General features: G+C 46.1%; 1 protein-coding gene across 5 annotated transcripts in view; it reads left to right on the top strand.

Moving 5' to 3' along the window:
- Positions 1–5708: 5708 nt before the first annotated feature.
- Positions 5709–24485, top strand: part of MAP3K13 (mitogen-activated protein kinase kinase kinase 13) — a 70664-nt gene continuing 51887 nt past the window's right edge. For 2 of the 5 annotated variants that reach the window (XM_069024885.1, XM_069024881.1), the window contains exons 1-2: positions 5709–5775; positions 14256–14370. The gene's annotated coding sequence lies outside the window, so the exon portion shown is untranslated. Of the gene's footprint in view, positions 5776–5897; positions 6149–13404; positions 13803–14255; positions 14371–24485 lie in introns of those variants that run through there. The other 3 variants (XM_069024883.1, XM_069024882.1, XM_069024884.1) reach the window with 3 other exon arrangements.

Raw genomic sequence — 24485 nt, forward strand, 5'->3', positions numbered from 1 at the left:
GAAAAGTTTTGATAGTCATTGTGCTGGCTTTGTGGATTTGCCACCCGGCCCCCTTTCTGTGCAGAAATGTAAATAAATCAAATACCTTGACTCAGTGTTGGATTGGCATCTTGCACAGTGGGTGAAAGAACCTATTCTGGGACAACACTGGCATTTAATGTGTGCTCCCAGTCAAGCTCTGTGCCTCTGGTCCCTTTGGGTGTCACTTCACACCAGCCCCTCAGCTCAGCGCAGTGATGCCACTGTAAAAAGAACTGAGAGGTGGTGGGGGGAAACATAGTTTCTAATGTTACAAAATGTATCTGTTGCTCTAAAATGTTATTTAAAGGACAGAGAAGATTCTTACCTATATATTATTATATTCTTATTTATATCTCTATAATCTCCCATTTGTGTCTCTTGGCCTTTAAAAGTCAGTCCCCGGGCAGAACGGCTACAGCATCTTCCCTGATCTGGAACAGGTGTAGACAATTTTAGAAATTGATTTACATGTACAGAAAGGTTCTTCACTCAAAGCAACCTTTATTGCTGCTTTTATACAACCTTTATTGTTATAGCTGTTGTGGTGGATCGCTCCAGCTCTTCTGGCATTTATTATATAATGTTAAAAAACCCCCTAAACTAGGGGTAATACTCTGCCATTTGCTTGTAAAACAGCATGTTCTGGGAGTTTATAAAAATGGTGTAAATGATGCCTTGGAGGGCTCACTGGTCTGTTGCATTTTTATTAACCAGAATGAAACCAAAGTTCACTCTAAGTTGTACTCTGTGTTTATGATTTGCAGGTCTGATCTACTCGTCCTTTAATAACACAACTGCTGTAGTTGTGATAAAACAGGCATACTCTGAGCCTGAATAAATGCAGAAGAAAGCAGTGTTCAGGAAAAGAGAGCTCATAGAAAAAAAAGAAGAAATTTCTACATTGTCATGGAAAAACTCCAGTAATGTTGAAAGCTTGCCTTTTTTTTCCTTTTTTCCTTCAAGATGAATGGAGTTGGTAGTGAGAAGAAGAAATGCATTTCAATGTATACAGCAGAGAAATTTTAAGTCTTGGAAGTTGTGCAAGGACCAAGTCCAAAGGCCTGAGCTTAAATCCAGCTCCCAAACCAAAGGGGAAAGATAAGTGCATGGCACAGGCCCCAGGTATGCTTCTGGCTGTGTTTTCCTCTCCCAGCGTTGCCAGTTTCACAGCAATCAGGCCCAAGGCTGTGCAGCTTTGCTGCACCTGGCCCGATCTTTAGCATGAGAGGGGTGCAGGTTGCAGAACCTGTCAGTGCACTCAGCCTTGGCAAAATGTTATCAGGACGGTCCAGTTTGTTCCTGTAGCTTTTGTGTGATTCCCCAAGAGCTTGTGCAGGTCTCTGTCAGCCCTGCTGTTCTAAAGCTGTGCAGGGGCTGCCTGGCAGTTTGTGCTTTGCTGGAAAGCAGCTGTGGGCTATGGAACCACAGGACAAAGTGGCAGCTTTCTCCAGCCCTAGGCGTGCCAAAAGAAAAGAGATCTCACTGTTCCAGACCCCTATGATTACTGGTCTTTTGACCACACATTAGAGGACAATGCTCAAAAAATACACCTGGCACCCAGCTCTGGAGAAAGGCTTCTAAGACAGGAATAGCAGCAAATCCTTACAAACTCCAGCACTAGAAGTGGGTATGAGGGTATTCACCAAAGGACAGATTTCAATGGATGTGAATGTTGTGCTTTGTCTTCTGAACCCCTCAGAAAGTGCCCTGGTAGAAGAAAAAGATTCCTGCTTCTTTCTGAGCTGGAGCAACACGAATGTGTCAAGTCTCCTACAGCCCCCTGGGATTATCAGCCTGTTCAGGAAGTGCTGAATGATAAAAACAAGTGCTTTATTTATAGGAGCCTCAGCTTAATTTTATTCCAGTATATCAGTGCTGCAAGGTACTCCAGAAGAAGCACCTTGATTTCCTCTAGCCTTATTCACATAGAACAAAAATTCCTGGAAAATGCTTCTTTGACAGCTGGACAAACCCGGTCTATTTCTGCACCCAGACACACTGGAAAAGGTGAATGTGCAGTGATGTCCCAGCTGGAGGAGCAGAGTGTTTCTGTGGGAACAACCTCTGAGGAATATGGAAGGTCTAATCACCTGTATTGTGCAATCTGAGTGGGGATTTGGGGTAAAACCCACGGCCACAGTGCTGAGAGGGGCAGTAATTCTGAAAACTTACTAGTTCTTGTCATCAGCTGGTCTAAACTTCAGTCCTGAATTAAACCCTGCTGTTGAAATGACAGCTTGGAGGGCCAGCTAAATCTAACAACAACTGTTTTCTGCTTTCCCTTTTACAGCTACAGTTTTTAGTTCTTTTTTTTTTTTTTTTCCCCTTAAAGTATTATCTGTTGTAAAAAGAGCTTTGAACTCCTCACCTTTGTAATTTTTGTCTAGCCCCTTCATGTATGGTAAAAGCCAATACTGGTAAACATTTGATCACAAAATAGTTTTCAAAATCTTCTTTGGTCAGCACACCATTAGGAGGCATCCTCTGATAACTTTAAGGTCCTTTTCCAAACTCTCTCCAAAACCCAGCCTCCCAGAGCCTCAGTGAGCTGGAGTTCAGGGCCTCAGGGCTGACACAGAGAGCTCTCACAAAGGTGCAGCTGGAGCAAGTGTGATAACTACACCTACCCAGCAAGGCATGTTGTGGGCCATGGAATATCATCCTATTCCAGAGTTTAAATTTCTGCTGAAGAGCCACAGCTTCTTTCAGCCATGAAGGTTGTTTCAGCTTGATGTGATAAAGACATATTTAAAACCTTTTTCACCCTAGCTGGGTATCCTTTAAAGTGTTTTTTTTCTCTAGTAAAAAGGGGCTTTAAATGTCTTGGAAGCTTTGCTTCCTGTTTTGTCTTGTAAAATAAGGCTGGGCATAATTAAATGCATAGTTAACTTTGCCCCTGTTAATACATTTAATAACTTAAAACATAGCATGCAGGTGGAGAACACTTGTATATCCAACTCTGCACTCCCCCTTAGAAACAAACAGCTCATTTTTGTTTAAAATGTGTGTGTGCAGGTGTGGAGAGCAGCGACACAGCCCTGTGAGCACGACAGCTGTTGGTGTGGAATCACAGACTGGGTTGGGTTGCAAAGGACCTTAGAGCTCATCTCATTCCCTGCCCTGCCACAGCCAGGGACACCTTCCACTAGGCCAGGTTGTTCCAAGCCCTGTCCAACCTGGCCTTGAAGGACTTTTGTCTTACTGAGGCTTTACTCTACTCCTTGGCTTGTTGAAACCCAGAATTACCCCTCTAAAATTCCCCACTGCATGAAGCCTGGTCTGTATTTATGTATATGTTAGCACCCAGCCCTGCGAACACAAAGCCATGGACAGCTTTGCACACATAAAGCTGGTCTGACAGATATGTTAGCAATGTACAAACTCACAGCATTTCCCAACGAGTGGGTTGCCTGTTCAGCATTTATCTCACTCTGTACCACGCTGGGCATTTAAGGTTTAAATTGTCTTAAATTTCAAACGTAGGACCTCTATTTCTCCTTGCTGGAACAAAGTATGTTGGTTATTTTTAATAATACAGGACTATTTCATGACTTTTGAGCTCTGATATTTGCGTGGTTTCAAAGCAACACCTCCTGGCAAGCCGCGGTATTGCTTGTGCAGGGAGAGACCTTCCTTGCGGGATGATATACGACAAACCAGGAGAGCTGTGGAGCGATAGCATCACAGGATGGTTTGAGCTGGAAGGGACCTTAAAGCCCACCTCATTCCAACCCCCTGCCCTGGGCAGGGACACCTTCCACTGTCCCAGGTGGCTCCAAGCCCTGTCCAACCTGGCCTTGGACATTTCCAGGGATGGGGCAGCCACAGCTTCTCTGAGAAACTGTTCCCAGACTATCAGTGACTCGCAGCAAAAACCTTTCCTTGCTTAGTGTGCAAATCAGGGTGTGATGGACGTGGCTGCTCCAGCTTCCACTTGGGGAGAAATAAAAGTTGGGAGCGTTGTCCAGAATTCTTTAAAATGAGAGCACACATAAGCACTTAGTGCTGTCTGGTTGCTGTGCTTTTCCTTTGTGTGTGTGTTTATACCACAGGTGCTGGTTTACAATGGACAATATCACCACAAACCAGGCAGGACTTTATCCATTAAAGAGCAAAGCCAGCAAGGGATGCTTGCTGTCATCCCTATAAATGGTGAATGGATGTTAGTGTTCATCTTTGCCCTCTTAACTTGCTCTCTTTTCCCTATCCCAGCATAAAACTGACTATAGAAGCAGAAAATAGAAACATGAAGGGAAATTCAGAGCCGTTTCAGAAAACTTCCTTAGTGCTCTGAGGATCCCATTCCCTGAGCGCTAAATCAACATGTGTGTCCTTAGGAGCAAACAAAAATACTACTGAAGACTTGGAACCACCACAGGACAAAGAACAAGGTGACAGTGCCCTCACTCACAGCACCACGCGTGGTTCAAGGCGCTGTTGTGCTGCACTGGCATCCCGTGGAACAATCCAACACCCTGGAACAACGCGGGGAGTCGGACTGAAGAACAGTAGGCGATGGATGCAGAAGGCTGAGATGTGATGTAAATGTTCATGTGCTCACAGTAAAAGCAACACAAGTCCCTGTAGAGGGATATTTCTTGAAGGAGACAGTAACATTGTCAACGAAGGTGATAAAAAGATACATGTGATCAATACGTTTTTCTGTTCTCCAGTCCAGATTCGTTGATGTCGCACTAAAGAAACTCTTTTGTGTCCAGCTGTAAACTACAGTGTTGAAAGCGTCTGTCAAGGTTTGGCATCTTAATATCTAGTTTGGCCACTCAAGGCTGTAACCTGGTGTTGAGAGAACTAGCAGGTAACATTAGAATACTGGGGCTGCTCTCACCAAGTACTCGGAAACAGGGTAAACCTCAGATACCAAGAAACCACGTCGTGGTTTGGTCGCCCTTATCTCACTCAGCCACTAGTCCGGTGCTCGTCTGTCTGTGCCGGCCCACGCAGGTGACGCTGTCCCAATTCTCGGCTGCCCTGCCCAGGCCGGCTGGGATTCCTGCCGACCTCGACCAGCCCCTTACGGGCACGGCCCGAGGTGCCATGGCTCCAAGTCTCTCCGCCATGCCCGGCCCCTCACGGGCCGGCCCGAGGTGCCACGGCTCCACGTCTGTCCGCCATACCCGGCCCCTCACGGGCACGGCCCGAGGTGCCACGGCTCCAAGCCTATCCGCCATACCCGGCCCGTCACGGCACGGCCCGAGGCCGCCTCACGAGTTCCCGCCCAAAACCCGCCCGCGCACCGCCTCAGACCACGCCCACGACCCATTAGGCCACGCCCATGTGCGGGGACCCCACCCGTCGACCCCGCCCACGCCCATCAGCCTCTGTCCACGTCCCGAGACCCCGCCCACGACACCAGACCCCGCCCACGCCCCTTCAGCCGCTCGCGCTCCATCAGAGCCCGCCCACGCCCCGTCACCCCACCCACACCCCTCAGACCCCACCCACACCCCTCAGACCCCACCCACACCCCTCAGACCCCGCCCACACCCCTCAGACCCCGCCCACACCCCTCAGACCCCACCCACACCCCTCAGACCCCGCCCACGCCCCCTCAGGCCCCGCCCACGCCCCCTCAGGCCTCGCCCACAACTCGGGCCCCGCCCCCGCCCCTCGGGCCCCGCCCCCGCTTTAAAGGCCGCCCGCTGGCGCGCGCCCGGAGATGACGTGTGCGGGGCGGAGCGGGGCGGAGCGGCCGGGCCGGCCGGGGACGCGGGGCTGAGGGAGCGGGCGGCGCAGGTAACGGGGGGCTCAGGGGCACGGGGTGCGCAGGGAACGAGAGGCTCAGGGGTACGGGGGGCGCAGGGAGCGCGATGCTGAGGCAGCGCGGTGTCCGAGTGACGGAGTGCTGAGGGAATGATGTGCCCTGTGAGGGAAGGCGGTGCTCGGGGTCCGGGGTGCTGAGGGAGCGCGGATGACGGGGTGCGCAGGGAACGCGGTAGGCGGGTAACGGGAGTGCTCAGGGGTACGGGGTGCTCAGGAAACACCGTTCCTGTGTGCAGGCACGGAGCTCTCACGCTTGTGTATTTGATATAAAAAGGGACTTTCCCCAGTTTAAGAGGTGCGGTGCCCCGGCCGCCGCCGAGGTGCTGGCGGTGCCTGTTGTGAGCAGGTGAGCAGTCCCAGGGTGTTATCGCTGCTTTCCGGGCAGCAGGAAGCGTTTCAGTCAGCCTCCAGACAACCTGGAGCAAATCCCACCGGAGTTAAGCCTGTGGTGTCTGTCCTAATCCTGTCTGGGGGCTGCTGTCAACAAGGAAGACCAGCACAGGCTCCAATGGTTTTTTGCCCTCTCCAGTAAAAAAAATAGGTGTAGGAATTTTGATGCTTCTCTCACCTGGCAGAAGTCTGGGAGAGTGGATGGGATAAATTTAGCGGATGCTTCTCTGGGCTATGTGGCTTAGCCCAGAGAAGCGCAGCTCTTAAGTTAGCGAGGGAAGGCAGGAACTGTAGTGCCAGGTCAAGGGGAATGGCCTCCCACTGCCAAAGGACAGGGATAGATGGGATATTGGGAAGGAATTCCTCCCTGTGAGGGTGGGGAGGCCCTGGCTCAGATTGTCCAGAGAAGCTTTGACTGCTCCATCCTTGGAAGTGTCCAAGGCCAGGCTGGATGGGGCTTGGAGCAACCTGGGATAATGGAAGGTGTCCCTGCCCAGGGGCTGGAATGGGGTGAGCTTTAAAATCCCTTCCAATCCAAAGCATTCCTCTTTTCTCCTTGTCGGGAAGGGCATTTCCCTGGGCACAATCTCGTACTGTGCCTCATTTTTGCTAAATGGATGGCGACTGGGTGTAAGTAACACTTGCAGGTGTAGTGCAATGAAAATAAAACCTTTAGAGAAAACAGATGGCAACCTGCCTCCTCTCTCATTTGAACTCTGTGGAAATTTTGCAGCTGGAAGCTGCTGAGACCTTGCTGGGGCTTCACTTGCAGTTGTTCTTTTAACCTGTAGTTTTACTACTTCAGAGGTAGGCTGGTCTTAATATATACCGATCTCATTCTCAAAGCAGAGCAGAAGAATAAAGGTAAATAATTTCGGCATTCACTCCCAGATGGAATGGAGTTGTGATCTGATTCCTCCAAGGAGCCATTTGAGCTGTGAAAGTTTGCATTTTTGTGGTAACTGTATGTATTGGGAAGCGTAGAATTTCAGGAGTGGGTTTGTCATTATATTGCTGCTGGAAAGGGGAGCCCTGTGCACCTCTTTTCCATCTCTCTGCTTGTCTGTTTTCCTTGCTCCTCAAGTGCAGGTGTAAGTGGTGGTGTGGTGGGCTGGATTCACGTGCCAAACCCGCCAGCAATTAGCACCATATGGAAATGGAATCCATGGAGCTGTGTGTCTGTACCTGTGCATCCAACAGGGAGAGGCAGGCCCGCCCATTAGGCAATGACAGGGATCAAAATTAATTAAGCTGCTCCTGAAAATGTTCCCTGAGGCTGCACTTTGCTGGACAGTCCTGGTGTTTGTGGTTTGGCTTTTTGGTGGCGTTTGTTGTTTTGTCGTGGATTTTTTTGAGATGAAAGCTGTGCCCTACTCCTTATTTCCGGGTGTTCCTAATATCCTCAGCCTCTTCCTTCCACTCTTTCCCAGTAAAAATAATATTTTCGTTCCCTGAAAAAGTTTCCTATTGGGTGCTGACCAGACTGGTACCTGTGAAGGGTTAGAAATGTAGAACTGGGGCATTTTTAGAATGCTGTCTGTGGTGATTTTCACCCATAACTCCATGGGAATCATTGCTACAACAGATGTTCTTGTTTAGAGAAGAAAAACAGTTTTTGCTAAATGTAAAGGTGGGAGTGCTAACAATAAATAAAGAAATCACAAAGAACAGGTGGATAAAGAATTGAAACAGATATAGGAAAGAAGGAATTACTCTCAGTTGCTCACTTTTGGCCTGAATTGTATTTTAACAGCTGTTTCTCACAGCAGAAAGCACTCTGTCCAAAAAGACAAAAGGTGAGACTGTTGGCAAAAATTTATATTGGTTGCATGCAGAGAATTTTTTTTTTAACATAAACAATTTTCTTTCCCTCACTAAGACTATGAACAATTAACCTGGAAAAACATCCCTTTTGTTTATTGTGTTATTTTAAAGTCTGTGTTAATACAGCAGTTCGTACTTAGTGGTAATTAGTGGAGAATAAATGCTTCTCCTTGTAATGTGCAAGACTTTAATATAAAGTCTTTGTGACATAGATTAATGGCTTAATTGCAATGTTAAAATACTACTTCTGGGACAAATGCTGAATTTCCAGACCTTGGTGTGGTTTGGTTTTAAATGCTTTTTGCCATGTGGCTCTTGCCCCTGCCCTGAACCTGCTCTGCAGTGTACACATCCCATTGTGTAGAGCTCCTTTCCTGGAAGCATTTTCTTTCAGTTCCTTTATTAAAATTACTTGTGCTGAATCTTACTGCTGTCTCTGTAGAATTTTTCTTCACAACTTCTCACGGAGAAGATAACTTGCCTGTTATTATTGTTTTGTTAGAAATGGCAGCATAAGCTTTATGAAGGGACTATATCCAACATTCCAGGTGGGTCTCAGCAGTGCAGAGCTCAAGTTAAATATTGACTTGTGTAGGACTTTGGTCTTGGGTAATCCCTGCTGAAGCTGCAGCCAGGAGAAAGGTGTTGTGGCAAAGATAATCACTTTAAACCACCCCCTGCCAAACTGAAGCCAATCTGGCTGCGGGGAGTGGTCCCAGAGGAGGCTCAGAAACCCCCCAGAGTGTCCCCATGCCCTGGGCTGGGAGCCTGCATCATGTGAGGAGACAGCCACGTCTGTACCTGGTGGTGGTGACAGCCCCAGTCTGTGTCTCTGTAGTGAAGTGACCGGAATGTGGGGTCTCCCTGGTGGTGCCAAGTCTGGTGGTCTGTTGTAATCTTGCTCTTATTTGTACTTAACCGTCCCTCGAGCTGGAGGGAATTGTGTGTGCCAGGAGCCCAGCTGGCAGGAGGTCTCTGCTCTGGGACCATGGCTCCTACTACAGAAGGCTCTTTGTGCTTTATAGACACGTGATCCCTAGAAAAAATAAACATTTCTCATTCTTGCAGAGATTTGCTCTCAGATATGAACTAAGCAATAACTGTTTCAGCACTTTCAGCCTGCTCCATCCCTCTTTCCTTGTGTTGTGGGCTTTCCTACAAAAGTCTAAAATCTGCTTGCTGAACTTCGTTGGAAGTAGAGTTCCTCTGGGACTGACAAGATAAATTTTGTTCTTGGTGATGTGGTGTGTATCGTTCTTGACTGCTTTGCTGTGGGGAGCTCAGCAAGCAACACAGAGTATATTAAAGAAAACTCATTTTTCTCTAGCTAAGAGGCTTTTTAAGAGGTGGGAGGCATCTTGGACTTTATTTGCTTGTGGGGAACGGGATTTTCAAGCTAATCAGAAGGTTTTAACAAAAAAAGAACATCCAGTCATCTATGGTGCTTTAGGTAAAAGAATTTTGGCATCCTTTAATAGTAAAATACTTTGAACTGTCTATACCTGGGGGAATAAGTTATTTTATATCTGTGGCAAGTCTGTTTTCTGTCAGAATCTGGTTCTAGGAAGATTTTTCTCCTTGTTATTGGATGAAGGTTGGGTATGTCATGTGTCAACTTTGTTTACTATAAACTGAGGTTTCGATGGAAGAAACATTTTGTTTTAGATGCAGGATTGGGTTGATGACTCCTGCTTTTTAACTTTATATTTTTGAAACCATTTCCTTAAGTGTGATGGGTGTGAACTGAAGAACCTGTAGAGTAAAAAGTGTCTCGACTTTTTAGCATTCCTGTCAACTTTCTCCAGGTTGTGAATGCGGTGTAGTGGTGTGACTCACTGTCAGGTGTGTGCCACGGATGTGTGGTCGTCTGGTGTGACTGAGGTCAAGGTTTAGGCTGAGCTCCAGATGGTGGCCGGAGGATTACTCTGAGAGCTAATTACAAGGCTTCTTTGTGTAAGTCTGAATAGTTACATCACAAAGATATTTCTTTAGTGATTCATCAGGCAGTTTAGTGGGGGACATAGCCCACAAGTTTTTAACTTTCTGATGAGGTGTGTTTTGCCCTTAGCCTGCCTAGCCTGTGTTGAGCTGTACCAGCACGTGCAGGATGTTTTAATGGGCATTCCTGACTCTGCCAATGGGATCTGTGGCATCTCTGAACTCTGAGTGTCTCTTTTTCTCTGCATGTGTGCCCTACATTTCTCCTCGCATCCATCTCTGGAGAGGGCAAGCTGCTGTGGTGTGGGCTGTGAACAAAGGCCTCTGCCCGTGGTTTATTCAAGCGTGGTCTCCCTTGAGTGAGCAAAGGCTATTTGTGGAGTTCCCTTGGGGAGAAGGTGGTCAGGAATCCAGCCTCGGAGCTGAGCAGAAGGGAGTGCTGCAGTGTCAGCCTTGGTGTCACTGTACTGGGTCAGCTGCTGGTGGTGGTACTGTCAGAGGGAATCCTCTCACCTGCAGAAGGGTGTTAGCGAGGTCACCCGACAGCAAATTGCTGAGAAAACATTCATTTTACTTCATTGGTTTGTTACTGTTGCCAGGAAACACCTTGTCCCCATTTCAGAGACTTGTGAGTTTTGGTTGCTCCTATCTTAGCTCAGCAGATTTGCCCTACAACTCATGGATAAAGGGCATTGTCCCCAGCATCTGCATCTCCGTGTCAGTGTGCCAGCCTGTCTTGTCAGGCTGGATTGTCACCCTCTTAGCTGGTGCCACTACAGTTGTGACCTTTGGCCTGTGGCAGGATGGCTCAGTGCTAAGGGGGATGAAATTTCCGTGCAATGTCATCCTTCCCTGTGTCTGGGCAACTCACGTATCCCTCAAAGAGGACTTTCCCACTGATGCTGTGTATCCAGTGCTGCTGCTGGCTTCAGGTCAGCCTGACACCTCCATGATGGTGGAGGAAACAGAGTGCTGGGGTCTCGTGCTGGTGGTGCCATGGACCTCAGCAGGTGGCAGATGGATGGCTGAGTCCTCATAGAATCATTTGTTTTCTACCTGTTTTCCTCACAACAACCTGAACACTAAAGTTCACCAGTGCTTGGTGTCATTGGGACACCACCTTGGAAAGGAGAATGTTTAGCAGTTGCTTTAGCTGTAGGGTTTCTGGAAGGACTCCTGTGTCCCTGGGCACGGGTCAGTGTGTCATATACCTGACACGGAGCACTGTGACCTCCCTGGTTCCCTTACAAACGGGGCTCTCCCTCAATGGGTTATTTACATTCCCCAAGGCACAGTGTATTTTCAGTGTGCTTGCCTTTCTGTGCTGGGAGGAAATACTGGTGCTGGCTAAATGATTTAGTGTGCTCTCTGGGTAGAGACTCCTCCTGCAGCCTGGTGGGCAGAACAAGGGTGTATTATTTTTGTGTTCAGTCATCCATTGCCTGTTCCTGTGGGCAGGAGCTCTCTGGGCAGGGATAATTCAAACTGTTGATGTGCTTCTGTGTAGTGCAGTCAAGTTGAGGAGCTCTGGACTGACCAAATGGGTGGTTGACCGAGGACATACCTGTATAGAAGCCTCCTAGTGCTCGGAGCCTTAGGGAGTGTTTGCACAGTCATTTTTCCCCATGTCTAGGGCCAGAATGTACAGTCTGCAACAGAAAGTCATCATGATGTCTCTTAAAAGGATTTGTATGGGTTTTCCTTTGCTTTGTCAGGGCATAGCTGACCTTGGGGCCAGCCATGAGCTGGCTGCTTTCCTGTGTTTCTGAACACACTGAAGCAGCAAAGATCAGTCCCCAGAATCTGTGTGAGATTTGGTCAGTACCTTTTTCAGAACCCAGATTACCTTGAAGTCTCTCTCTTTGCCTTAATTTCCAAAATAATTCAGTTCTCCTTTAAAAAATCTAAACCTAAGCCCTGGCTTCCTGGTTCAAGGAGTGGGAGGCTATTGTGTGCCTGACCTCAAACTGGCTGCTGCTCAAGGTTCTGCAACATGTGATGCCTGGTGTTGCATCAGGTGGACGGGGGATTTTGTTGATTCCATCTTGGCCAAGGCATCTTGAACCTTCTATTTTGAGAAGCCCATATGGTTGCAGGACTGAAAGAAACACAGAGTTCAGTTTTGCATCCCATGGGCTGGTGCTGGGAGGTTGTTGACAATGGCAACAGTCCTCGCTTCTCCAGACTGTCGCTCGAACCAGGAATGGTGGTGGTAAAGAACCTGCTCAGCCTCTTTGTGCTCAATGAGCTCAGTGTTTTCTTTGGAGGTCACTTCATACTCCTTCATTTCCCTTCTTCCCCTGTAAGTCATTTTTCCAAGGTTGTTCCCCAAGATTTCATTTCCCTCTTTTTGCTGAGACCTCACATCTCCAAGAAGGAGGTGCTGGACCACACTTGTTTTTCCATAATTAGAGGATTAAATCTTCCAGACATTCTTTGAAGCCACTGGCTATTGCCAGAGTCACCTGGAGGTGTGTTAGGGACTCTTAGGAGCTTGTTTATTCTCTGTGGGATGAGAGATAGTCTTTGTCCCCCTTTCCCTTGGGCTAGCTCAGATTATGCTGATAGCATTAGTGAAGAGCACTTCCAAGTCTGATGTCACTCTACAGCAAAAGCTTGGAGGTTTGTTGAGACACTCAGCAGGCACTGGGACTTTGCAGAGTAACCCAGGAATGAAACTGCATTTTGTGGAGCAAAATGTACCGAGAGTGGTGTTTGCAGGGGGGACTGATGCTTGTGTTTGAGAGAGCTGAAAGGAGGAGCTCCAGGCAGAGCTCTACACACACATTGTGCGTGTGTGGAGTTACCTGAAGTTCAGGAGAGATGCTTTTGAAGCACTTTTCTTTCATCACTGTTGTCTGTATGACACCCTACTCTTCCTTTTGTAGTTCTTCCAGCAGCAAATTGACAAGGACTGTGAGTTTGGGATATGTATAAAACCTCTCTACCTGTGAGCTTGCAAAGAGCTGTGGGACTTGTCCTGCAGATATTCCCCAAAAGGGGAAGAACCCTTGGGGGTGACTTTGCATCCCCAGCAGTGACGTGTAAAAGTGGAAATGGACAGTAGATACTGAGCTGTAATTATTGGGAAGCAGGAGTCTTTTCTGGGCTAGTGGGAGCCTTGAGTGTGACCTGAGTAATCTGAAAGAGCTGAAGGGTTTCACTGCCTTGAGCAACTTGGTGAGTCTTTCACAGACGCTTCCAAAAGGACACAGCGCTGATAACGGGAACTGCGGGATGCGCCGCGTTGAAATTTTATCTGCCTAAGTAGCTGCTAGTCCAATTCCATTAATGTTTGCATATTTAATAAACTTCTAATGTGGGATTTTAATGAGTTGGCAGTTATCTCTGAACACCCAGCAGTGGCAGCCGTCTCAGAGTTTAGGTGGCTCTCAAATGGAGATTTCTCTCACTTAGAAGGCATGTGGCCTTTCCTTGGGCAGTCAGCACTTGGCAGGCTCTGGAATACTTTGATTTAGTTTGTACTGATGTACATCAACAGTGAATCTTTAATTTGGATGGAGCCCTAGGGTTAAGTTTTCGGGGGAGGCATCTTTTTAGAAAGACGGATGTAAGAGAAGTGACCTTGGTTAATCTTGTAACACACCATTTATCTACTTGGGATGTTTCTTGCTAGTGGTCTAATTATTTTGGCTGCAAAATGGGACTGCCAGGGAGATTGCTTCTAACGTGGCATTTGCTCATTTACGCTCCCAGTGCTTTTGCTTTGCCTTTTCAGCCTAATTTTACAAACATGTGTCCAACTCCTCATAGTCCCAAGCAGGGTAAGAAGTGCCCTGGTTGTGCTGCACGGTTGGACCCAAGTGTCTCTGGCGAGGAGAAGGAAGGTAATCTGTCATCGAGGGAACTGTAGCAAAATTCAGCAGAAAAGTTCAGTGTTTATGCTTTTGAGATAGACCTGAGTGTAGTAAATATATGTCACTATATCAGATGTAACAGGCAAGGTAGAAAGGGACCTTTGATAACACAGTGTAATTCTCAGGTCTGGTCTGGCACCAGTACTGCTGTAAATAAGTCCCTTGCCCATTCCCAATCTTCAGGATGAATTCTCAGTGTGCTGCTGTGGATGGTAGATGTGTAAGCTGTGAGCGTGGCAAGGGTGAGGAAATAATTCCTTGCAGCCTCCTTTGAGATAAGACAGCAGTAATTCAGTAATTCAGTAATTCACTGGACCATCAGATGGGTTTCAGGTGACCTTTCAGTGAGCTTGCTAAAAAGTAGGAAAAATTTAGTGTTTATCTGAGCAGTATTTTAAATTGAAGTTCTTTTTATATCTCCAGAACACCAGTTTGGGAGGAACAGCACAGAGAGTTAAGGACAAAAACTGATGGACCATTACATCTTCCGAAATGAACCTTTTCACACTTTCCTACTGGAAAATAGCATGTCCTGAAGGTGAGTAGGTTTGGTGTGTGACAGATGAGTGGTCTGATGTCTTGGGCTTTGACCAAAGGCAGATTCACCCTCACTCCAGCTTGGCCTGACATTGCCTCTCTGGGCTGGCACAGCCCATGGCAACTTGCTTGTGAAAGTGTGTATTTTATCACCAGGAGAAATAGGGAGGAAGTAGGGAATATTTTCCACTAATGAATTATCATTGATTTAGAAGCCTTTGAAAAAGCTGGAGTGCTTAGTGAAAGAGGTGAGCCATTGGGAACATGGATATTTTCTGGTGAGTGGAGAAAACATAGGTGTTTTGTTTGCAGCATGAGAAAGTAAAGCTTGTAAGACAAACTTAGGTTTAGTTTGGCGAGTGTGTTAAATTACATAAGGCATTTCCAAGTTTTGTTCCAGTTGTACCTCAAATGATATTTTCAGTGTTCAGAAGAGCTGAAGAGGAGTGCTTGCTATCAAAGATGGTAATTTCCCCAAAGTAAAGAACATAACGCTTGAATGAAATTAAATCAGAATTGTATTTTGTAGTGTTTGTGATATCTTTTATGTTATTTTTGTACTCAGCCCCTTAGGGCTGTAGGCAGTGACCATCCAGTTTTGTTTTAAAATCCTTTAATAACAGAAATCAAACTGGGAAATGTTACATAAGTCCTGCACTCAACATTGAAATAAAACCAGCATTTCTGAGACTGTTAAGGTTTAAAATATCTTGGTTCAGTCTTTACTCTCACTTTAATAAATAACATATAAAAGGAAGCCATGAGCTATGTAGGCCTAAGTTTTCCTACTTAGCAGCATTAATTCTGATTTTTTAAAATTAGGCTAATAAATTCGCTTTTCTGATGGCTACTTTGTTAATAATTATTTTTTCTATTTTTTGGCGTGAGCCAACTAGCAGCTCTGAACTCAAAGACAATAGTGGAGTGTAAATGGTGAAAAAGAGGTGGTTGTCAGTTGTCATTCTGTCTGCACAGAAATAGCTTGAAAATGTTCAGCACTGGTGTCACAGGCCTTTTGTACATAAATGCTTTTCCATGTGAGGGAAAAATCCCAGTAGAAGTTCAGCCTACAGTGAAGTCTTCATGTGTTTTTGTAGATTTGAAGCTCATTAGCCATGTGAGTTCCTTGAACATTTGTATATTTGGCAGCAGTGAGAGCCTCTCAGGAGTGTAGGAGTTGACAGGTACAAGAGGATGCAGTGTCAGGGGATCTTACTTGATGAAGAAGAAAAGTCTTGTGGCTGGAGAGAGAAATACTGTTCACATTCACTGGTGCTCTTTGGTGTTTGGTATGATCTGCAGAGTTCTGCATAAAATGATGGAAACCTGAAAGCCCCAAAGCAAGAGGTGTGACTAAGTTCTAAAAGCTCTCTTGTCTTTCCTAAGTGCCTGTGTTTTCCAAGTGTCCTCTTCAGATGTTATCAGTGAACCTTTTGCCAAAAAACCTCCTAAAGCTAGGGAGTCTCACTGGGAAATACTTCTTCTGGTGTAGTCTGTGTTTTGCTGTTGTGTGGATGAGCAGAAATACTTTCTCTGCCTTTTGCTCTCTCCTTTCCTGGTCTGTAAAAGGTGCGACTTTAATCTGTGGAGAAAGATTGTGCAACAGGGTGAAGAGAGAGAGTGAAAAGAGGATTATTTTTTGCTGTTCTAAGGCTTCTTTGTTCTCAGAGGTCAGGAGGAGCTGAGCTCCAGTGATTTCATACACTCTCCTATTACCTGTTCTCATGCTGGCCATAAGCCTAAAGGGATGGATCCTCCTCTGGATGAGTCATTAAGTAAATATCAGTCTGTGCTGGTATTCCTGCTCTGAGTACTTGTTCCTATTTCTTGTGTGTTGTTTACTCTCTGTTTTCTTAGCTGCTATCACAACCCCAGCAGATTTTGTCAGCACAAGGACTTCTCACGGTGTGCAGCTGGGGAGAGGTGCCTGCGCTGGAGCCAGGAGCTGTTCCAGCCTTGTTCGAGGAGGGATTTTCAAGAGTAGCTGGGAAATACTTGGAGATATTTCCAGTAAAACAGTTCTGGTTCTTGGCTCTCGATCAGAGGCGTCTTGCCAGGTGGCCTGTGGGCTGGATGTGGTGCCTGCTCCGGCTGCATCCCTCCTGCAGGACAGGTCATGGGAGGAAGTGCATCCCATGGGAGCACACGGTGTTCAGAGCTGTCACTGGAGCCTTCAGCAGTTTGTTCCTGCTGGGCTGCTGCAGGGAGGGCTGGAGCTCTGTGAGCTGTGCTTCTCCAGCAGCTGCTGCAGCCAGAGGTGGCTCAGGAATGACTGTAGAAGCCTAGAACCATGGAATGGTTTGTGTTGGAAGGGACCGTAGAGCTCATCCAGTTCCACCCCCCACACCACTCACTAGATCAGGTTGTTCAGGGCTCCATCCAGCCTGACCTTGAACAATTCCAGGGTGTGGAAGCCACAACCTCTCTGGGTAGCATATAATGACATGGTGCATCTCCTGGAGGAGATTTGCAGCTTCCATGGGGACAGGGTGCTTCGTGTTTGTGCTCACTGGGAAGCTCTACTAGCAAGGGACAGGGGCATGTTACTCACTAGCCCACCTGTGCATCATAAGACTGACTTGCAGTGTGCACATGTTCTGATACTGGATAACCACTGGGTTTTGTCTGGAGTCTGGATTTGTGTCTGTTTTCCATGTGGAGATTTGACTGTGTCAGGCTTCTATCCTAACTATAAAACCTTGGATAGGTGTAGAGGTCCCTGGTAGGTTCTCTCCTTGCCTGTCTGCCCCAGCATGTTGTCACTTATGGGATTTGAAAATGCCTTGGTGTTTGTGGATTAAATTCTTGTCTCATTAGGACAAAAATATGCCATCAATTTAACCTGGATATGGATGGTTTGAACCTTGGGCAAAAACTGGATGATGCTGCCCAGCCAGAATCAGTTTCCATCCTTATTTTCTCTGGGAGAGGGAATGTTTCCAGTGCTGAGTGGCTGAGACTGTTCTGGGGGAGCTGACCAGGCCGCTGGAGGTGAGAGCTGTGGGTCAGAGCTGCATCAACTTCTAGTTACATCTTTATTGTACTAAAACTTCCTTCAGGGCTTTGCTTATTCCCTTCTGCCAAGGAAAGCCCTCCCAGCCACCTCCAAGGACACTTAAGGAAGTCCAGCTAATTGTGGGGTTCTCTCTCTTTCCTGGTGATCCCGAGGGTTCCATGTTATACACTGCAAGCCCAAGCAGTGAGAGCAGCCTGAGACACACCAAGGTTCCTGTAGGAAGATCCATAAGATTCATCCCCACATGGAATTTACAGCCGGTGTTGCAGCAGTGGATTTGACAGCTTGGCTGCTGGATGTACGTGGGCTTTCTGGGATGTTCCAGCTGCTGTGTTGGGAACCATTTGTTTTGCTTTAACTGGATGTGAAGTACTCACCACTGAGGTGTGATGGATCCCCTTAATGGCACAGTGTACAATCAGCATCAGCCTGAGGCGAGCTGCTCACCCACTGCACTGTAATTAACTTGCCATGAACAAAAGTTCAGGAATTCCTGGTCTGGGACCTTTCTATGCCAGGAGTCGTCTGTAGCCCAGTTTAGTTAGAAAGTGTCCAGACTAAAACCACTGCACACTTTTCTTTTATTAAGATCTGCTGTTAAGAAAATAATTTTTGCTGAGCAGAGCACTTTAGGCTGACATTTAGTGGAGGAAATAAACTGTAAAAACCTGTAATCACACTGGAGGGAAAAGGAGACATTGCTTCAGATTCCCATGATGTTTTTTCCAGCTGCCTCAGTAAAACAATTCTATTTTCAAGATATACTTATCCCCCATTTAAATATTGTGTGGATGCATTTAAAAAATGTTTGATTATGTTCTGATCATGTGTAACTTTTGGATACTGATACAGGTGCAGCAATAAAGGAACTGTAAATCTGCCAGGTAGCATTGCTTGTCTGCAGGTCCCCTTATCAAATAAGATTATATTGTTTCTCAAGCACATTGCACTTGCCATCTTGAAGCAGAATTACATTTCTATTAAAATAATGTTTGCCCAGTGCTTCCAGGTGAAGGAGAATTCAGCATTACTCATAAGGACCACAATCTACTTTTATTTAATTCATTTACCACTTGGCTTGGTCTCCATTCTCTGGTGCCTGAGCATTGCATTGCCTGCTATTTTGGAGTAGCTGTGTTTGGAAAGCTGCTCAGTTTTTTGTGTTCTGATGTATGTTACCACATTTTTTTTTGCCTTGAGATCTAACTACTGTCTTTGAGTTGATGCATCTCTTTTAATCTCAGCTTTAATCTCTGGTTTTCTCTTTTTCGATTTACACAACCATGGTAAAAGCAACCAGGTTATCCTGGGGTCAGTTTGAGGATAACAAATTCCTTCTCTCCTTCTTTAAGCCCCAGTGCAAATGAAGAAAGCTAAATGTACTGGCTGTTCTTCATGCCTTTTTTCCCAGCACAGAAGCAAATTAAGCTATTCTGACCTTTCTCTGACTCTTGTAGTCAGTGAAGATGAGGGCAAAGGCTTTGTAAAAGTAAATGAAGTCAGTATTGTTTTTTTCTAAAATTATTATTGATGCACTCTAGAGTGCTCCAATTAAAGTCCCAGCCTGTGAAGGCAAGTGCAGGCAATCTCAGCTGCTATTTCATCCACCTTCAGTGGTTTGTCCATCTTTGAAGTGCCCTGTGACAGAGGTTTGAGGTGGTGGCTCTGGGTGGGTAGCACACACCTTTGGTGAGCTCTGTCCTGCCCTTCTCCTGGCACTGCTGGTACTGCCAGAGCATCACCTGGGTGGAGTCTGAGCCGGGCTGGCTGAAATCAGGGCCCTGCCACTGGTGCGTGACATGGAGCAGAAAAGGGCTCACAATAAACTGGATGGTTTCAGAGAATCCCAGAATGGTTTGGGTTGGAAGGGACTTTAAATATCCTCTCGTTCCACCCCCTGCCATGGGCAGGGACACCTTCCACTATCCCATCCATAATGTTTGGACATCCAGAATGGCCTTGGACACTGCCAGGGATCCAGGGGCAGCCACAGCTTCTCTGGGCACCCTGTGCCAGGGCCTCCCCACCCTCACAGGGAAGGATTTCTTCCTAAGATCCAATTTAAATCTCTCATTTTTTAGTTTAAAACCATTCCCCCTTGTCCTTGCATTGTCCATTGCAGCTGTAGCTTAGGAAGGAAAGGAGTGTACATAGTTTACCACCCAAAACCCGATTGTGTGCTGCTACTTTGTATTTTTCTGTTGTACTTGAAAAACGGAGCTTTGTGCTCTTAAATGTTTGTGCTCTCTCCTGAGAGGGCAGGTAAGAAGGGGAAAACTTAATGTTTGTTTGACAGAATGTTGCAGCAGTAGCAGAGGATGTTGTAGCTCAGTCCAGATCATTTCAGGTCTAGCAGAACTCCTGCTTACACTTTGCCTTCCTGCTTCTCTGCTGTGTATTTCCTAGACAGCTGTGCTTGCACTGGCTGCCTTATCTCAAAGGTGATTACACTGGTATCTTTATTTGCTCTGCCCTGTGCTGATACCAGCCCTCAGCCAGCCCTCTCCGTTTCCAGCCCTGGGATGGGCAGAGTGGAGGCTGCAAAATGAGCTGGTGCTTCATGCTCGTGGCTGGGAGAGTGTTGATCACTGAGAGCCTGGGCAGCATAACTTAGTGGTGGACTCAAACTGTGGTTGCTTGTCTCAGGCACAGACTGCAGGAAATGGAAACCAGCCCCGATTTTTCCCTGATAGAAGAGTTTTCAAACAGGTTATGTGTCTCCAAAGTAAAGGCTTTCCTGGATGCACTTCTCTAGAAAGTCATAATACATTTATGTAGCATGCTGTCTCTTGCAGTTAAAATGATTGGCAGTTTTTGGGAAGTGCCATCTGAAAAAATGCAAGGGATTTGTTTTCTCACAGCACAGTACAGAAAATTTCCCTTTGCTGTTTCCCCACCAGAAATGGCACAGCTCTGTCACGGAGTAAGGGGTAGGTCACTGCAGTTTGCATTTTGCTTTACTCTGAAAAGAGCTCATGCCTTCAGAGGTGCACATGGTGTTGTTCAAAAACTGCTGCTGCCATCAGCCAAACCAAATTTGTAATTGCATTGCTGTGAAAAATGGGGTTGTGCAGAAACCCATTTGCATCCCTTAAAGAAATTAATGGCACCATGGTGTTGATATTGGACATCAGGTGATACAAAGTAAAGGTCAGAGTTTGAGATGAGTGCACCTAAAAATTCCTCTCCTTTGGCTAGGGTGGCTGAATGTGATAGTTTAGATTAAAACAGGCCAAGGGAGCCATTTTGAAAGCCAGCTTTTGAAAGCCAGGCCTTTCAGCTCCATGCCTTAACTAGTGGATGCAATTATACATTTCATTGGTTTGTAATACTTACTGAAGTTTCTGTTCTTAAGTATGGTAAATGCTTTTGCATAGTGCTTAAAAGGATGGCCAAAAAATCCATCTTGCATAAGCAATAGCTCTGTTTTAAGGTTAGATAGAAATTTAGCTTATTGTGAGCTATTGGAATGAATGCTGTTAAATGAGCTTTTCTGAATTGTCTTAACACTGAAGGATTTTTATACAAGAAGTTCATATATATATATATTTATATATATGTAAATGGCTGGAGATATGTCCAGTAAAAATGGGCAATTTGGTTAAAGCAGGAGTTTGAGGAAGCATTAGAATGGTTGCCTGGGGCTCCAGTATGATTTTGCAGTGCTCTGGATGGTTAATACAGAATAGACTAACTGCTAGGACAGAGAAGCCCAGAATAATTTTCCTTGTCCCAGTTAAGTCAAGAACTATTAGAGCAGTGGAAATAAGGTTTCGACAAGAGGGGAAGAAAGGGTGAGGGACATGTCAGCTCTCAGTCTTGGTGGTGAGAGGGGAGAGGACCAGAAATTGGAATGGAAGAAGGGTGAGTAGCAGTTACCAGTGAAAATAGACTAATGTTGCATGTAAGTGCATTAGGAATGATTTTCATTCTTTCTGGTGCTTTTTTTTTAAAAAAAAAACCCCGAAGTATATGAATAGTTGCAGTAAGACATGGAGGTCAAAGGAATATGGGATTTTCTTTTGACCTGCATGTTTGTCAGGAAAGGCTTTTTCTCTGCTTTCAAACCTGATGTTTGGGCCATTTTGAGTCATTTCTCTCTACCCACATCCCACCAAACCGTGCTGCACTGGCCATGCAGGAGTTTGACCCTCATTCCATGGCTTTGCTTCCCTGGTGCTGGAAGCAGGGAGGGCACAGCAGCTCAGAGGCTCCAGTAAACCCTGTTCACTGTCTAGCTCATACTTAAATGTTTGGAGGAGCGACATCAAGTACTTTTTAAATGTACCTTTCCCACCTTTTCCTAAGGTATATTTGTCTCCTGTCATGTGTTGAGGTGTTGGATTGCGACACTGCAGTAGAAGTAACATTTCTGAGCAGAATATTGAAGGACCAAGAGCTTGACAGGGATTGTGTGAGAGGAATCTTTAACCTCCTCTCTGCAGCACCCTGGGGTGGTTCACTGGGAGTTACTCAGGAAGCAGAATTTCTAGTCTCTTTTGGGATTGCAAGTGTAACAAGACAACTGGGAGGAATGAGAAGGTGTTGTGGTGTTAGACAGCAGTCCCACATGCAGCTGCAGCTGTGAAGGCTGTGTGCTCAGTAGCCACGAGCAGGAACCATTATGTTTTCTGGCTGATGGCCTTCTAACCCAAGATGACAATCAATAACTGAGCTGTAAGAAGAAATGGGCTCCTTGATAAAGGAGATCTTCTGCTCTGCTCTTCTTTGCAAGAAGCTAACTCAGCATTGTGCTTGAGGATTGATCTTCAGGGCTAATTTCTGGTAGTGCTTTATCTTTATTCTCCTATCAGCAGTCTGGCTTCAGAACCCTCCAGACCTCATTCCATTATTCCCTTGGCCAAGGGAGTGTCGAATGCAATACTCCTGAGCAGTTCATTTGACTGTGCTACCCTGCCCTTTGCCCATCTTTGGGATGACCACAAACGGATGGACCAGTGTGTTCAGGCTTCCAGGAGACACTGCAGGGCCTAGAGAACATACTTCTACCCGTTCTGAGCTGATGATGTGTCTGGAGCAAGAGAAACTGTTCCCACACTTGGGTAAAAATACAATCCCTTCCCTCACTCTCTCTGGTTGGTATTTTGCAACATCAAGGTTAATTTCTGTGGTTTTCAGGTTAAAATACATATGTTCCTGTGTAGTTGAGATTCCTTATCTGTACAATACATTTGCTTTTAAAGTACTGAGAGTGACGAGCCTGTTTCTGCAGTGCCTCCCTCCCCGTGGAGCATGTGGGAAGGAAGAGGTTTGATCAACCTGTTTGTTACAGAGGAGAGTAAAGGCAAACCCAGAGGGGAGGCAGAAGGGACCATTAAGTGTTCTTTTCTTCTCTGCAAGCTCCTCTCATGTGCTGAAGGAAATTGTTCTTCTTGTCATCTCAGATGATTATATTCACAAAATCCGACCCCGAAATATCATCCCTGTGTTAGACACTGACCATCTACAGTCAGAGTCTTATTTTGTGCCTTTATTTTGATTACCTTTGTTACCTCGGGCACTTGGCAGGAGCAAAAAGCCTCATCATTCTGATTGCTTCGGTTTCCCAAGATGTCTTTTGAGAGAAAATGTTTCCTGAGCTTTGTTGCAACCTCTTAAGTAGAATTTGGTCTTTCGGGAGCCATGTGAGATCAAGTTATTGCCTGGAGCAAGGGAAGGTACTGAAGCTGCAATAGCGAAGACCTTGATATCAAAGGCCACCTGCTACTGCTCTCCATCCCTTCAGCCTTAAATTTACCAGGTTATAAATTCACCTTGTCTTCCTATGGAATGGCTGGCAGGTCCTCAGCAGGTGAACTGGGCAGTTTCTCAGGTATTAGTTCACATTTGTGTGCCAGCCAGAAATTTCCTCCTGCATAAACTTTTGTCTAGAACTAATACTGAATTGTCTTTTGGCCTTCTTTCTGGGTGCTCCTTTTACTATTTTCTTGGTCTTCCTGGTGTCAGTCAACAAGTCCATGTCAGCAGGTAGCTTTGACTTTCAGGTTTGCAACCCAGCTTACACGGGCACCTGGTAGGAGTAGAAATTACTGTCCCACTGTAGAATTCTAATAGTTGTCTGTTTTTTCCCAAACCTTGGTTTATTGATCAGCTTGTGTAAAGAATTTCTTATGAAAAACTTAAGTGAACTCCTGAACACTTTCTGGTTGAAGAAAATGGAGAAAAAAATCTTATAGTCTGTATTGATGTGGCTGAACTAAACACACAGAGCATTGATTAACCTGGGTCTTCTGCTCATGGTGTGTATTTTCTTTACTGTGCTCAGTCAGAAATGCATTTCTAGCAAGCTGAGATTGTATTTATGGAGTGAAATGTGTGAGTGTTGTAATACTCATGAAAAAATCTTTGCTAGGACCACTGTCCACGTCCAGGCCTGCAGGCCCGTGATCCATCTCTGATGTTCTGGTCACATACCCTTGTGGCCTTTTCTCACCTTGGATCTACAGCATAAAGGACAGAGCATCTTTTTGGTCATTTTGCTTGTAAGCAGCTTTAGTAGTTTAGTTTAATATAGCTGTTCGAACATTTTTTCATTTCAGCCTCAACACAGATGCAGCCCCATCAGTGCTGTGTAGGTTCAGGTATTGCAGTATATGCAGGTGACATTGTTTTTTTCCTTGGTTTGTTTTGTCTGCTGTTTGGCACAAGAGAGACTCCCCTGGCCCCCCTGCTGCCAGCAATTACAGACAGGTGCCAGTCCCCAGTGGGAATAAGTATTTCCAGCCAATATTTACAGCTGGTTCTGTCCTGGAGGGATGGAGCTGCTGCTGTCAGCTGGAGGTGAGGGAGGTTTCCTTTTGACTCTCCAGTGAGAAGCAAGGTGTAAAATGCAGCTCTGGTGGTGGCTGGAAGAAAGTTACGCTGCTGGGGTAAAATCGGGGTCTAATCAAACCTTTGTGCTTGGTTTTAGTGAAGCCACGTTTCTCTTTAGGATTGCAGACTGGGAGGAAGACTAGATATGCTGGTGGAGGCAGCAGAGGAATTGTCTGAATTTCAGCAAGTGGATATAGAAGCAGGAAAAAGAGTGAAGCTTGAGGTGAGAAAGATATAAATAGGGAAAGGAAATAGGCTTCTCTCTG

This window comes from Aphelocoma coerulescens, chromosome 9 (genome assembly GCF_041296385.1).
Source record: "Aphelocoma coerulescens isolate FSJ_1873_10779 chromosome 9, UR_Acoe_1.0, whole genome shotgun sequence".
Classification (NCBI taxonomy): Eukaryota; Metazoa; Chordata; class Aves; order Passeriformes; family Corvidae; genus Aphelocoma; species Aphelocoma coerulescens.